This window comes from Nasonia vitripennis, assembly GCF_009193385.2.
Source record: "Nasonia vitripennis strain AsymCx chromosome 4 unlocalized genomic scaffold, Nvit_psr_1.1 chr4_random0007, whole genome shotgun sequence".
Taxonomy (NCBI): Eukaryota; Metazoa; Arthropoda; class Insecta; order Hymenoptera; family Pteromalidae; genus Nasonia; species Nasonia vitripennis.
The window spans coordinates 2,207,017-2,221,308 of NW_022279643.1; the positions used below are offsets into that span (position 1 = coordinate 2,207,017).

At 36.4% G+C, this 14,292-nt stretch overlaps 1 protein-coding gene across 15 annotated transcripts in view; it reads left to right on the forward strand.

The window, feature by feature from the left end:
* LOC100119385 (echinoderm microtubule-associated protein-like 2) overlaps positions 1 to 14,292 on the forward strand; it is an 804,666-nt gene that overhangs the window by 23,741 nt on the left and 766,633 nt on the right. For 9 of the 15 annotated variants that reach the window (XM_031930031.2, XM_031930040.2, XM_031930035.2 and 6 more), the window contains exon 2: positions 6,075 to 6,227. The exons of 5 other annotated variants lie outside the window; for them this stretch is intronic. The gene's annotated coding sequence lies outside the window, so the exon portion shown is untranslated. Of the gene's footprint in view, positions 1 to 4,820; positions 5,242 to 6,074; positions 6,228 to 14,292 lie in introns of those variants that run through there. One more of the 15 variants, XM_031930033.2, reaches the window with a different exon arrangement.

Genomic DNA, 14,292 nt, shown 5'->3' on the forward strand with positions numbered 1-14,292 from the left:
CTTCACACCCTTTGCCTTCTTGATAGGTTGCTGTCCTTGTACCTTAACGGAGTACATCTTGCTACGGAGGCCAACAAACTTCGTCATGATATTGCCATTGCACTCGTCCTTCATGAGTCCGACTATCTTCTTATTGACTAGAGGAATGTTGAATTGATTATCGACCGGATAATCAGAAGTGTCGAACCAGAGATTAGAGGAGAGATTGCCGATGAGCATGGGCGAAAGCGTGCCGTGCGATATGCAGTCGTAAGCTAGCGCCGCCCTGCGGTTTTCGCTCCGAACTATACGCATCTAGAAGCAGCGGAGGAGAAGTAGGGGCGGCCGTACGCAACTAGCTTCCCCATCAGCAGTAGCGGCGAAGAGGGAAGTAGAGAGTACACAATCACATCGCGGCGCGGCAGAGCATAGAGGAGAAATAACATAAGCGGCGGTAACTGTCAAGGATTCGGGCTTACGTGGTGAATATGATTCATAAACAATGATATATTTATAAACAATCACCGATAAACTCTATTACAGACTAAACTCTAAGCCCTTAATGTCAGTGGCCATAATTGCAGAAGTAGAATGGCATATTGCGTTATTATTGTATACTATATATTTTATCAGCAAGTAGAAAAAAAGATTTGCTGAGACTCGAACTCGAACCCGAGTGCATAAGAATACCAAACAACAACGTAGACCGCGCCGCCACGATCGTCGTTGGCATATGAAAACTGAAAGTAGCATATGTTTATCGGGAGGCTGGGGTGGCTTATTAGTTTAATTTAGCTTTGTTTAAGCTTAAGCTTAACTTGTTTGTGTCGGTTTAACCATAATCCCTCTAAAAAATTAAAGTTTTCAAAAGTTTTAGATTCTAATTTTTGTACACTTATGTTGTTGTTTAAACATTCTTTTTAGTCCAATAATATGCCCGAATAATTATTTGGTGTTGGTTGAAACTACCGCGATGTGTGGATGCGCAAATTCGACAGTCGCCGTTTGTCACTTTTCCTCCGCCGCGTCAGGCGCGGTGGACCTAAGAATATATAGTGCCTCTCCCTTCTCCTCCACTGCCGCTGGATGCGTATACTTCTCCTACGCTCCTTTTCTAGATGCGTATAGTTCGATCGCAGGCCGCAAGTGGCGTCATGATCGAATTCGCCACGAATTTTTAACACGGCATCGGCAATCTCTCCTCTAATCTCTGGTCGAACTCATGAAGGTCAGTCTTCATCACAGCGTACATATCTACATCGTTTACTTCATAGATGAGACTGTCTGTGTCTGTGTAGAGGAGCTTGGCCTTGTCTCCCACCCGTTTCTGCATGTACTCGCAGTGGAAACGGTAAACAAGACTCTTTGACAAGTCCAGCACTGTCAATCCGATGTAGATCGGCTTGCGGACTGAGATCTCGGTTCGGGCAAGCTGGACGGCCACGAGATTCTCGTCGAAAATCGCACAGCTGTGGAAGTTGGGCTGAGCAATGTATGCCTCACAGCCGTAGTGACCTTACCAGCTTCACGTCGACTCTCTTGCGCTCATTTTCCATGGTCTTACCATACACTGCGTTGTTGAAGAGTTTGAAGAGCATCTTCTCGAACTCATTCTTCGCAATCTTCCTCATCTCGCTGTTCAGGTCAATGTATGGCTTCAACCATGGCATCTGGTTGAACTGGAGAGCACGATGCTTATGCTTCAATCGAAGCCCGTACTTGAGAGCTTGCTCGAGAGCAACGTAATGCAGAACATACCGCTCCTTACTATTTAGAGTGGTTAGCAGCTTTTTTCATAGAAAAAAAATTACATGATAGTTATGTTAAAATTAATCAAAAATTGATAAAAAAATCAGTAATATACTTATAAAACTTTTTCTATGAAATTTAAACCAAATCCCCTCATTCGTACCATAACTAATGTACTTTTAAACAATATCCTAGAGTTTGAGCTCATTTGGGCCATTCGTTCCCTTGGAATCTTACGGTAAGTGAATTATGGACTCCCTACTATACGTAGGTATTATAGAGTTATATAGAAGGTCTAAAACCACCAAAATAACGATAATTATGTCTAAGAATAGTAATAAAATTTTGGTTCATTTATATAAGTATTTATAAATTTTTAATGAAAAATTTTGATTTTAATTTCAAAGGTGGTGTGCCCCCTTAATATCATTATTTCAATATGAACTTACCATCCGTATAGGTTGTTGACATCATAGTACATCAGATACTTTGACTCTTCATCCTCGTTGTATCCAGACTCCATGTATCTATTATTGGCCTTCGCATACCTATTGCAGCATTGGCTGATACCACCCCGGATGCCCGGCTCGACAAAGAACAGCATGTCTATGTCAGTTAACAGCTGGAGCTTGGTGCCAGTATACTTTAACATGGCATCCCATGTAAATCCGGGGGTGGTATAGTAATGAACAGGATCTAGCTCATAGGTATGGAGACACTTGGATCTGAAGTCTTCAAACACATTGGCGAGGATAAGTACGTCAGTCTTCAGATAGAGGTCTGAGTACTGGCCAAGAGTTTTGATGTTGAAAGCATTCCAGACAATTTGAGCATGGTTGTAGTCCTCGTCTAATATATTGCTATCATAGAGGCTACTATAGAAGCTCTAGCTACTATACAATCGGAATCTTTCTACTATAGAATCGGAAGGAATCAATAAACTTGAAATTGATTTCGATTCCATCAATATGCTTTGTGAAGGAGATGTACTTCTCATTATTTTGCGATATAATAGAGACTCGTCCCTTGAAGTTATTGGCAAGCTCCTTTATGAACAAGTGCGAATCATATCGGCTCAGGTTGTGGAATACAACTGGAATAGTTCTTGAGTCTTTATAGTTGAGATTACAACTGTTATGAGCCGCTCCACGATATCTGGAAAAGAAGAATAGTTATTAGATAAAAAATAATAATAATCATAATAATAAATAACTTACAGTCCACATCCTTCATTGACACTGGATTCTCGTACATGTTGGCAAGTTCTTTAGCTAGCATATACAGTTGTGAAACGAAGCATTTCGCAGGATCTTCGTCTTGTTCAGTTTCTCTTCTATAGCTTATATACTTGCATTTTGATTCATCATAACTGTATTGAACATAGCAGCCAACGCTGAAGGGTGTATGTTCTTGATTAGAGCGATTATCATCAACAGGCTTGAGAATACATTCGAAGTCTGCATAAACAACTATTGGAACTCCCTCTTTGTTATCCTTTCTTCGATTTTAAGTTGACTATCTTGATTGAAACGCAAAATTATACGTGCTTTCAGAATCCGGAGTCGAAAATATGGGTACACTATGAAAAAAAAAATCAATTTGGCCTTGAAATGACCTTTAAGAGCAGGCCAAATTTGAGGTCACCGTTACACACCCCCTCGATATCGTACAACTTATATCTACGATTTTTTCGATTCTGGCGTTGCCAGAGGAATTACGCAGGTGGATCTTGTTGAACTGGCTACATGACTTCGCTACCCAAAACAAAAATATCACTCTGCACGTAAAATTTCCCGCTCTTTCCATTCCCGCAGTAATAAGATAGGGTTTCTATTTAAAAAATCAAAGTTGACCTTTATATGACCTTGAAAATCAAGCTCAAGGTCAAATCCAAGGTCAGACTCCCCTCGATATACTACAACTTTTGTTTTTACCATTTTTTTTAATAGGACTGCCCCTAACGAGTTATCACCGGTGTCCGTTTAAATTGGGTCACCCTGTATAAAGTTTTATATTTACTAAAAAAAATGTTCAGTTTTTTTATTTAAAAGGTTTTTAAAAGCGACTAAAATATTAATAAATTATAAAAAATAATAATAATTATTTTACTTACATATTTTCAGCCATTTTATTATAAAACAATACAACCCTTGAATGCATGTGACCTTTGCTGTACGAGAGAACAGCCCGGAATGCGTCCCCATGATCATCGTTCTATAGTCACCATGCGAATTTTGTTTATAAGTTAGATAAAAGATTCTCAAAACATTCGCCAGCGGAAACGATAAGTTGCGCGGTAAAGCCATACGTTTAAAATTGACTCTCGCTGCTATGGAGACATATCGGTAGGGCAGCAAGCCGTCGGTATCAACAGCAGAAGGTAACATCGGGCCGTTGACGTCACCATCAGTAGCGAGACGCTGCATCGATCGGGGATCTCGCGATCGACAACGCCAGCGTTGATGACGTTATCGACCGCTCTCTCACTGCTCTCTTACCGCTTGCGCCAGAACTCACACGCCATGTACCATTTCGCCCCCAGGTGGGCCAGAACTGACATACTTTATCTACTTTACTTGATTACTTATTGTCCGTCTATATTCCTGAAATGCATTGATGTACTATTTCAAATTCAAATTCCGTACGCGCGCTCGGCCGCTTTCAAGATGGCGTCCACTCGCTCTCGTGTTATGTAAATATACCGTCCGCCATACTAGAAGCGCGAATATTCAAAATAAAATAATAAAACCTAGTTTCTAATATAACTGACAATCTTTTCTCGATGTTTTTCCGCACGAATCCTAGAGACGCACTTTTACCCCCTTTACGATCCTTTTTTGCCACCCGTCATAAAACGTCGCAGGAAATTTCCCAAGCGCACTAATACTTAAGACCTCAGCACCCGAGCCCTCTTCCTGCAGCACATCTGGGTGCCTTACCCCTCCCCCCCGCTTTCTCTCTCTCTCTCTTTCCCTCTCCCTCCCAAAAACTACTTGGCGTGCAGCCGAGGGTGAAGCTGCTTGGATCTGAGTCTACATCTAAGCCTCCACCCAGAATGATCCAGCTTGTCCAGTACTATTTCCCGTACACACTTTTAATCCGGCCTATTGTCGGTCTCAAGCCCGAAGAAAACGCAGAGAGGAAGTGTTGTTAATAATTGTAAAATCGTCCTCATTTAACAAATCATAATCGCGCGCTTGAAATCGAACTATAAGTTCTAAAGACGAAACGAACCGACCTTATATTCCCGGACGCGGAACGCGGGAGGAAACCAGACGTTTCACTCGAGCCTAGTTACTCACGCTGGGTGTGGCACCTCTTCGCGCCTGACTTCACACTAGAGTTAAACTCCCTAGTCAAGTCTGCATGCGTCAGCTGTTCGCCTCGCCTCGCGCCGTGTCCCATGTATTTTCGCGTTAAATTGTTAATAAAGGTTTTACAATTAAACCGTGCGTGCTATTCCGTACTACTTCAACGAAGGTGTGACTGTTCTATCTCCGTGTTCCTGAAAAGGTGAAAATTCGTGGCCCAGGATAATCCCCAGTGCTGTAGTCGCAAGTTATTCACAGCATCAGATAAAAGATGGAAAACTGTGACTCGAACCACCTCTCGTGTACTTTAAACCGTGCTTCTATTTTATAATTTAGCAATAAATTATCGTTCAACCTTGCAATTTGTCTGTTTAACAATAGTGAATTCAATTTGTTCTCAATAATGCAGGGAAGTCTGTTAAAATCGCGTTAACCTTGTTAAAACCGTGCTCCTAAACTTAAAATCTTAATAAATTTGCAATAATTGTTTTAAATTATATAGGCTTTGTTGTTGACACACTTTCTAATTTACTCTTTATGCTTTTCACAAAATGTAGTCAATGATCAATTTCTTATGCACTGATTCTATGGGAAATTTGTAGCGTCTCGAGGTCAATTGTCGCTTTTTATTAATAATTATAATTATTTATTGGCTTTTCTCGAATGAGTAAGGTGTATTTAAGCCTAAACCCTCAGCTTCTGCTTTAATTTATCTAAAATAGTCAATTTTTGTGAATTTGACCGAAAATACTTAGATTAAATTGACTCGCACAACTAACTTTCATCCTTGCATCCACTCTCGACTGAATAATTTCACTTTGTTCAATTGAAAATTGTCACTCTTTGTTTTAATAATATTACCTATGATTTTTTTATTAATTCTGTGCTTTAACGCAAACTTGTGCTTATTATACACACACAATGGGCTATTCTATGTCTGAGCTTGGACGCACCTTGAATTTATGGGCAAATATAATTTTATTTATCATTTGGGAGATAAATGTACGTGAAACTAATGCTTTTCAATGTTTATAGGGATCCAGCTGGCGTCTTATCACCAAATTTAGCTGTTTCGAGTGTAGAAGGCCAGATTCTCTTTTGTGGAAGCCGGAGTCCAACACTACACAACAGCCTCGTCAAGGCCCTGATTCAACTCTTGGCGATTACTATCGGCGACCAGATTAAGCTGTTCGTATTAATCTTTGGAAGATATGTTCCCGACGTAACCGAGGGCTGCTAGGGATAAAAGCAAGTGCGACGTATTTATTCTTTATCAATAATATATTCTACCTATTAGTAGTTTTAGCGAACGTTTCTCCGTCATTTGGCTCTCATATGCGCGAATCGACAAGTCGATTCGTGGCTTCAGGCCAATACGGTTAGGAGTGGTTTTATAATCATTCTTAGACTGCCACGACCTCAGTAGGGAGTTTACTACACGGATATTAAAGGTCACTTTCAGTGCGGAGAGGCTAAAGTGCCGATCTGTGACTGCCAGGCCAGAGAGTCGAGTGGCAAGAGGCGTTCGCGCGGGCACATGACTGCGTGTGTATAGCTATATATATAGAGGAGCGCGCGCACTGCTTCGAGTCCCTTCGGTAGTCCTCGGGAAAGCGTCTTTGTTTTAGCGGGCCCGAGTTTTCGGCGGCGTTTAATGAGTAGAGCGTCAGTTCTCGGCGACAACTTGTGAGAGAAGGTCACACAAGAACCTGATCGTTAGGAGATTTCAATAAAGTAATAATATCTGATCAACACTGATTTCACAGTTTATTTTTGAACCTTAATGTAGTCTCGTCCCATACAATTTTTGGTGCCGAAACCCGGGAACTATTTTAACTGGGAAATTTAGATTACGGGACAAGCGATAGTTTATTTAAATAAAAGTTATACAACGTGAGTGACGACAAAATAGCAAGAGAATTAAGATCATCAAGCGATGGAAGCAGCCCGTTGAGAGGAACAAGAAATATTTTAATTGGGAGGAAAATTCAACAACGCGTGGACATAGAGAAAAGATGCAGAGGACAAAGGCGAGGCGAAGGCGTATTGGAGAATGGATTCTATGCGACGATTTTTCAATAGACGATCAAATGGATACCTCACAGCGGATTATAAATAAGGCTAGCAGCTTTAGAAAATTAAACGCTGGATAAGTACTTGTACATTTGTTGCAGGCAGTAAGTTTTGATAATGTAGTTACGTGAGAGTAGAATTTGCTCGCGATTTGTTATGATTCAGTCTAATGTATAAATTGTTCTTTTTGAGATATTCGGCAGAAACATATTGAGATTTTGCGATTTATTTTCACGTAGAGATTTATCAAGCATGATATGTGCATTTGAAGTATAGTCATTTTTAAAATTAAATTTATTTCATTAGTTATTCGATATTGAGACTTTAATATAATTTGTTTAATTGATTATCGAGTTTGTATTGACAAATTTATTGTCCAGTTAGAGAAAGAAAGTAAAATATTATTAAAGTTTTGTTTGAATTTTAATCGTTTGTAGTTTATAAAGATAAATAATATAACTGTTGGAAGTTTTATGCAAAAGTATCGGTTGAAATTATAAATGAATAACATAAAGTTGAAAATTTTCTAGTAAAACTCGATAAAGTAATGTTGTACGGATTATCAGTATCAAGTGGCGCGGTAGCGCCACGAAGGCGAGTTTGAAAAGAGCCGCGGCGCCGCGACACTATTTACTTCTATATTGGTGTTCAGATTTTTCATTATACAAAAAAAAAAATACTTATCATTACTGTTGATAAGGTTTTTTGGCTCATTAGAATGTTTTCTGAGCTAAACTATGATTTCCAACAAAAATATTAGTGAAAAGGCTGCTTATTTTTATAATATGTGAGTGTATAATCCACAAATGCTAAAATCATCTCTTTCTTCTTCAGCCCGAAAAGTGAAAGGACCGTGAACTTAGCCGCATACGGCCAAGAGTATTTGGGGATTGCTTTCTCACATATATTTCTTTCCCGCTCTTTCATTTAGTATTATCACAAGGGAATCATCGTGTACTTTTATCTGAATCTGAATATAAAGAAATTCAATTAAATTATTATTATTAAAATTCAAGAAATCAGCAAATTTACACTTCATAAAAAATGAATTTAAGTTCTTGTTTCACAACTGATGAGGAGATGGCGGATTTGGAAGGTTATGGTTTTTTTATTTCAAGTCTTATATTGTTTTTCATTTATGTAATAGAATTATTGTGGGATACGTTGACTCAATAACAGCCCCTGCACCAGCTACTGGAAAAAATGATATTTTATTTAAGTTCATTGTGTCAAATGGAACCAAGCAAATCCCTATCCTTGTGTGGGACCCAACTCTTATCGACAAGTATTACAAGGAAATATGTTCTAGCAGGTTAAATCGTCTAGTTTATGATTATTATATTATATTATATTATACAATTGTTTTTAATGTGTGTATGTTTTTATCTTTTTTATTTCTAGGTAATTTGTATTAATGGTGGCCACTGTCGAGCTGTTGCCCAATCAAAATTTAAGGAGGAGAGTAATTTGATCCCATTTGAAGTAATTATAAAAGAAAACACACAATTTTCTTTTTTGGGCTATCACAACTTAGGAAATCAAACGACAAATCAACTTCAAAAAGCAACTTTTAATAACATACATACTTTTGAAGGATTAGTGGGTAAGTAATAATTTTTAATTGCTGATATTTTGTATCTATTTGTTATCTATTTCCTTATTGTTTTAGAAATTTCTGGCTACGTAAGAACTAAATTTTCATTACTGCATAACCGTAGTGGCCAGATGACTTATGGGTTAGGAGCCATAACCGATGGTATAAAAAAATCACTGTTCAAGTGAAACAGTTTACGGCATGTGCGCTTGAAATTGGAGATTCTGTTATAGTTACAGGAATAGTAAAATGACAAGGTTTGTCTTTAATTTTATTATTTTTGTCTTCAAAATTTGATGTGTGATATTAAAATCTATTTTTTGTAGATAACTTTTTGACGATTTCTTTTCTTTTTTAGATTCACTTGTGACAATTTTCTGCGATAGCATCACAAATATAAAGTTAGATGCTGAAACACCAGCTTTATCAGCAGCAGAAGTTCTACGGGGTAGCAGACCAGTTAAACGCGTACGCTCAAGTGACAAAAAATGTTAAATTACATTTAAAAATGTTATGTGTTCTAAGTTTTACGTTTTCAAGCTTTTATTTATTAGAGTAAAGAAGAATAGTTATTAACCAAGGATAATTATGTACAGGTTACGTACAAAATGTTATTCATAGTTTTATGACTGTGATATTAGAAACATATTTTAATCTAAAAAAAGAAACTTTTTATAGTTATTCTCCAGATTCAAAAATATGTGATACTCATGTTTATTGAAACTAGAATAATGTTATATTTAAAAAGTCAATACTAAAACTATGGCAGTATTTTCATAAATTTGCATGAGTTTAAAAGATTTTCAGTTACATGTTAAAGTGTTCAAATGACTTTAAAAACTAATTGACTGAGATTTTCAGTTACGTGTTTAAGTGTTCAAATAACTTTAATAACTAATTGACTAAGATTTTCAGTTACGTGTTTAAGTATTTAAATGACTTTAAAGACTAATTTATAACAGGAAGATTCGTAATTACACCGTTAAGTGGCTTATAAGACTAATAATAAAAAGAGAAAATCTATCTTTTAAAGATCACTCTTTAAACGATAGTATATATTTGTAGTTCCAAATATATAATTTATAATACTAAATAGTTAACATAATATCTCAATACAATTTTGTATTTCCATCAAGTGTAATAACAAGTTCTCAGTAATGTTTTTTTACTATACAAAGATTTATTTGTACGTACAATGTATCAGGTCCACGTATATTTTTGTATAACTATAAAGTGAATAAAAAGTCTATTATGACATTTCAAACAAAATAAGTTTATTTAATTAAATAAGTGTTAAAATGATTTTGAACAATATTTTTTATATTGTCTGTATATGTAATTCATAATTTTACAATAAGGGTATAGATAGAACTGGAGGTTTACCAATTTCAACGGTTCCAGACATATGAGCCATAATATGTTTTTCCAAATTTCTTTTGTTAACGTATGTTTTTTTACAATAATTACATGTATAAATATTTTTAGGATGTTGCGTGTTTAAATGTTGTTTCAAAACATCTTTTCTCGCAAAAGTTTTGCTACTGATATGACATTTGAAGTCACATATATCAGTATGATCAATCTATGAGTTTGCAGATGTTGATTTTGGGAAAACTTCTTATTACATTCACTACAACTGTAATTTTTTAAACCTGTATGGACACTTTGATGTACTTTTAATTGCCAACTTGTTTTGAAACTTTTGTCGCATACTAAGCATTTGAAAGCTTTCACATTATCATGAATCTTGATATGCACATTGAAATTTCCTTTCTGAGTAAAGCTTTGTTGACATATACTACATATATATGGTTTACTTTTTGAGTGTATTCTTGCATGTATTATTAAATAGAACAAATTTAAGATACTTCAAGAGATTACTTAAAAAGATATGAGATCTCTAAAAAAAATACTTTTAACCAAAGTAATAATGTTAGGCGAGTTTGATGTATTACATACTGTCATGTATGTTAATAAAATAACGTAACACAATAATATAATTTTTTTTTACTAAAAAATTACAGATTAAAAAACAACTAATATTTTTATTACGAAATGACAGATTAAAAAACAATTGAGATCAATCAAAGAAGGCAATTTTGCACAATGAAATTACAAATTAAAAAATAACTGAGATCAATAAAATAAATAATTTATTCGTAGGTAAACAACTAAAATTTTCTAGAGTTTTTATGAGTTGGACTATAGGGCCTCTTTATATTTTAGAAAAGAAACTTGAATGCTTCGATTTTTTCCGAGGTTGAAATGTTTTTCCACTTGACGGGACACGTAATAAAATCGAGAGAAAATTTTGTAAATGTATTTGAATGTAAAGTTTTAAATGAAGATAGCAATTGTTAAACTCAGATTATGAAATTTGTTTATGCAATTAAATGTAGAAAATCGGTTCGCGGCAGAATATCTTATGTAAATATGTACTAAGTAGTTTGAATTTTGTTAAGAGATAAAGGTAAATTTGTATATTTTAGTAACTTAGAGTTATATAGAAAAAGTTTTATAAGCATATTACTGATTTTTTTATCAATTTTTGATTAATTTTAACATAACTATCATGTAACTTTTTTTCTATGAAATTTAAACCAAATCCCCTCATTCATACCATAACTAATGTACTTTTAAACAATATCCTAGAGTTTGAGCTCATTTGGGTCATTCGTTCCTTTGGAATCTTACGGTAAGTGAATTATGGACTCCCTACTATACGTAGGTATTATAGAAGTATATAGAAGGTCTAAAACCATCAAAATAAAGGTAATTATGTCTAAGAATAGTAATAAAAATTTGGTTCATTTATATAAGTATTTATAAATTTTTAATGAAAAATTTCAAAGGTGGTGTGCCCCCTTAAATAAGCTATGCGCAGTAACTCAAAATTTTATCAAGTTTCAGTGTCTCGAGTGAAGTATTTTTTATGTGTATATATTGAATTCGTTCTTTATACAACTTCTCTCAAATGTAACAACTAAAGAAAAAGAATGATCTTGAACCTTTGTGTGCGTCTGTGTGTGTGCTTGGTGTATCAAATATTTATTATGTAAATGTGTGTGTGTACATAAAAAGGAATGATTTTGGGACTACGTAAATTTTTTTGCCAGGATACGTCAAACTGCCTGTGTATTAATTTTTATAACGAAAAATTTATGTAAAAAAAATTAATATTGTATAGATTATTGCGACAAAATGTGAATCTTAAATTTATTTAAAAATTGAATCTTGTACCGAATTACTGTGATAGTGGCCTGCCTAGCGTGTATTGAATTTTTTTTTGTTATTTCTTATTTCCTTCTTTCCCAAGAAAAACTCAACAATTTATTAAATTGAAGTCACTCTGAAAAATTATTTTAACGTTTTATGCGTGCCACCCGATATCCACTCGGTGTGACGTCACAGCTTCTTTGTCCCACGCGCGTCTCGAATTTCTCTATATTTCAAATCTCTACTAATCTCAATGCTCGTGCATTCTTTTGTATGTAATTTTTTTTTATTTGCTCACACGATCTCTAATTTTTATTTTAATTATATGCGCGCACTTATGTGGATTTTTATTTTGACTCTCTCGCTCAATCATACAAAATTGAATACATGAAGAACCAAACAGTTCCGCGGTCGACAAAAGCTGAGCAAATCCCGGACGAACCCGCAGTTTTGTTAGGGTAACAGCGAATTTACCGAACTAACAATGTGATATTGCAAAAAAAAACACAGGTGCTGGCTTACTCTCCCATACGTGGGAGATCAGTACAACCGACTATCGCAGCAGGACTCTGATTTTATAGAATTAATTACACTCGGAAAATATTAATTGAAACAACTTACTTGATTCTTGTAGACGAAGGTAATTGTTGACTTGATCCGAAATAACACCAAAATATTTGCAAAATTAGAATGACTCTCTCTAAAAATCAGTTGGGCTTCCTTCAATTTTGACTACAAAACTCTAATCAAAACTTTAACTAAAACTCTAGTATCAAACTCTAAATTGAACTCGATGCGGTACTCAAAACGAAAGAGTGCGTCCTTTGAGGAGCGTTCACACTGGAATAAATTAGTCGGCGGAGGCAACCTTGAAGAAAGCGTCACAGCTTTCTCTCACACAGGGTCTTTACTTCTCCTCCCTCCGCACTTTAGCTTAGCTGCGCTCTCTCTCTTACTTATTAGGCCTTATGAGCCTATACTACAGTCAACGGCTAAACTGCAGTGTTGGCTATGCACGCGCGCTTCAGTCGAAGGAGGAGAAATTATTTTGTTTTTGGGTTTCTTCCTATATTCGTTAAGCGTCGAAGTTTCTGGATTTTTTCATTGGCTTTGTTTGATTCTATATAATAATTCTGAATATTTATCCAGAAACTTCGTCACTTAACACAATCCTCAAGATGCACCCTTCCGATCGACACCCACCCGTCCTATTTCTACTAGATCCGCTTTTACGTTGTACTCCCATCTGCGTCTAGGTCTACCTAGAGGTTGCGTTACCATCGGCCTGCCCTTCATGACACGCGCTGCCGTACGGTCGTCTCCCATTCTCGCTACGTGCCCTGCCCATCCCAATCTGCGCGATTTTATTATTCTGTTAATATTTGGTGACGCGTAAAGATTGTGTAACTCATCATTGTGTAGTCTCCTCCATTCCCCGGTTTCCTCATCTTTCTTCGGCCCGTATATTTTTCGCAAGACTTTATTTTCATATACCCTAAAACGGTTGTCCGCCTGCTTAGTGAGAGCCCACGTTTCGCACCTGTACAGAACCACCGGCAGTATTATTGTCCTGTATATTCTTATTTTAACGTTTTTAGACAACAGCCTCGACTTAAGTAAATTACTCACGGCGTAGAAGAGGTGCCCGTTTTCGTCCTTCATCAATTGCACTCTACTCCTAAAACCCTTTCTGATGGCGTTAATCCCTCTGTACATTTCGCGGGGGTTATTTTCCTTACTGTTAGATTCTATTCTCCTAATAAGATTCTATGATACTCCCGCTTCTTATTTCTGTAGATCGCGCCCGCCTGTTTCCTTACGTTAGAATACTCTTCTACGGTTCTATCGCTTCTATTGTGTAAGCTATCTAATTTAGCCTTTTTGCGCCTTTCAAACCAGAGTTCGCACTCTTCGTCAAACCATGGTTTGCTCTTTGGCTTTTTCTTTTTACCCAGTACTTTGTTCGCGGCCTCTTTTACCATTTTTTCGATGTCCCTTCATAAGCTATTCGGTTCGTCATTCCCCTCCGGCGATGTGTTTGCTTCTTCAAGTGCCTGAAACCTGTTATTAATTTCTATCTGGTACCTAATTCGCTCTGTTCTATCTCGTAGTTTTTCAATATCGAAGCTTTCTACCTTGTTTGTTCGCTTACGGTTATACGGTTATCATTGCTGGCTTCGTGCAGGCTATCCTTCCCTATAGTAGGCCTAAACATTTCCTCCCTCCCTCTTTTAGCATTGAAATCGCCTAATACTATTCTTGTGTCGTAAGACGCGATCTGATCGATTACCTGCTCTAATGTTTCGTAATAGAGATCCTTAGCTTCTTCTTCTTTGTCCTTCGTAGGACAGTGTACATTAATAAATACAT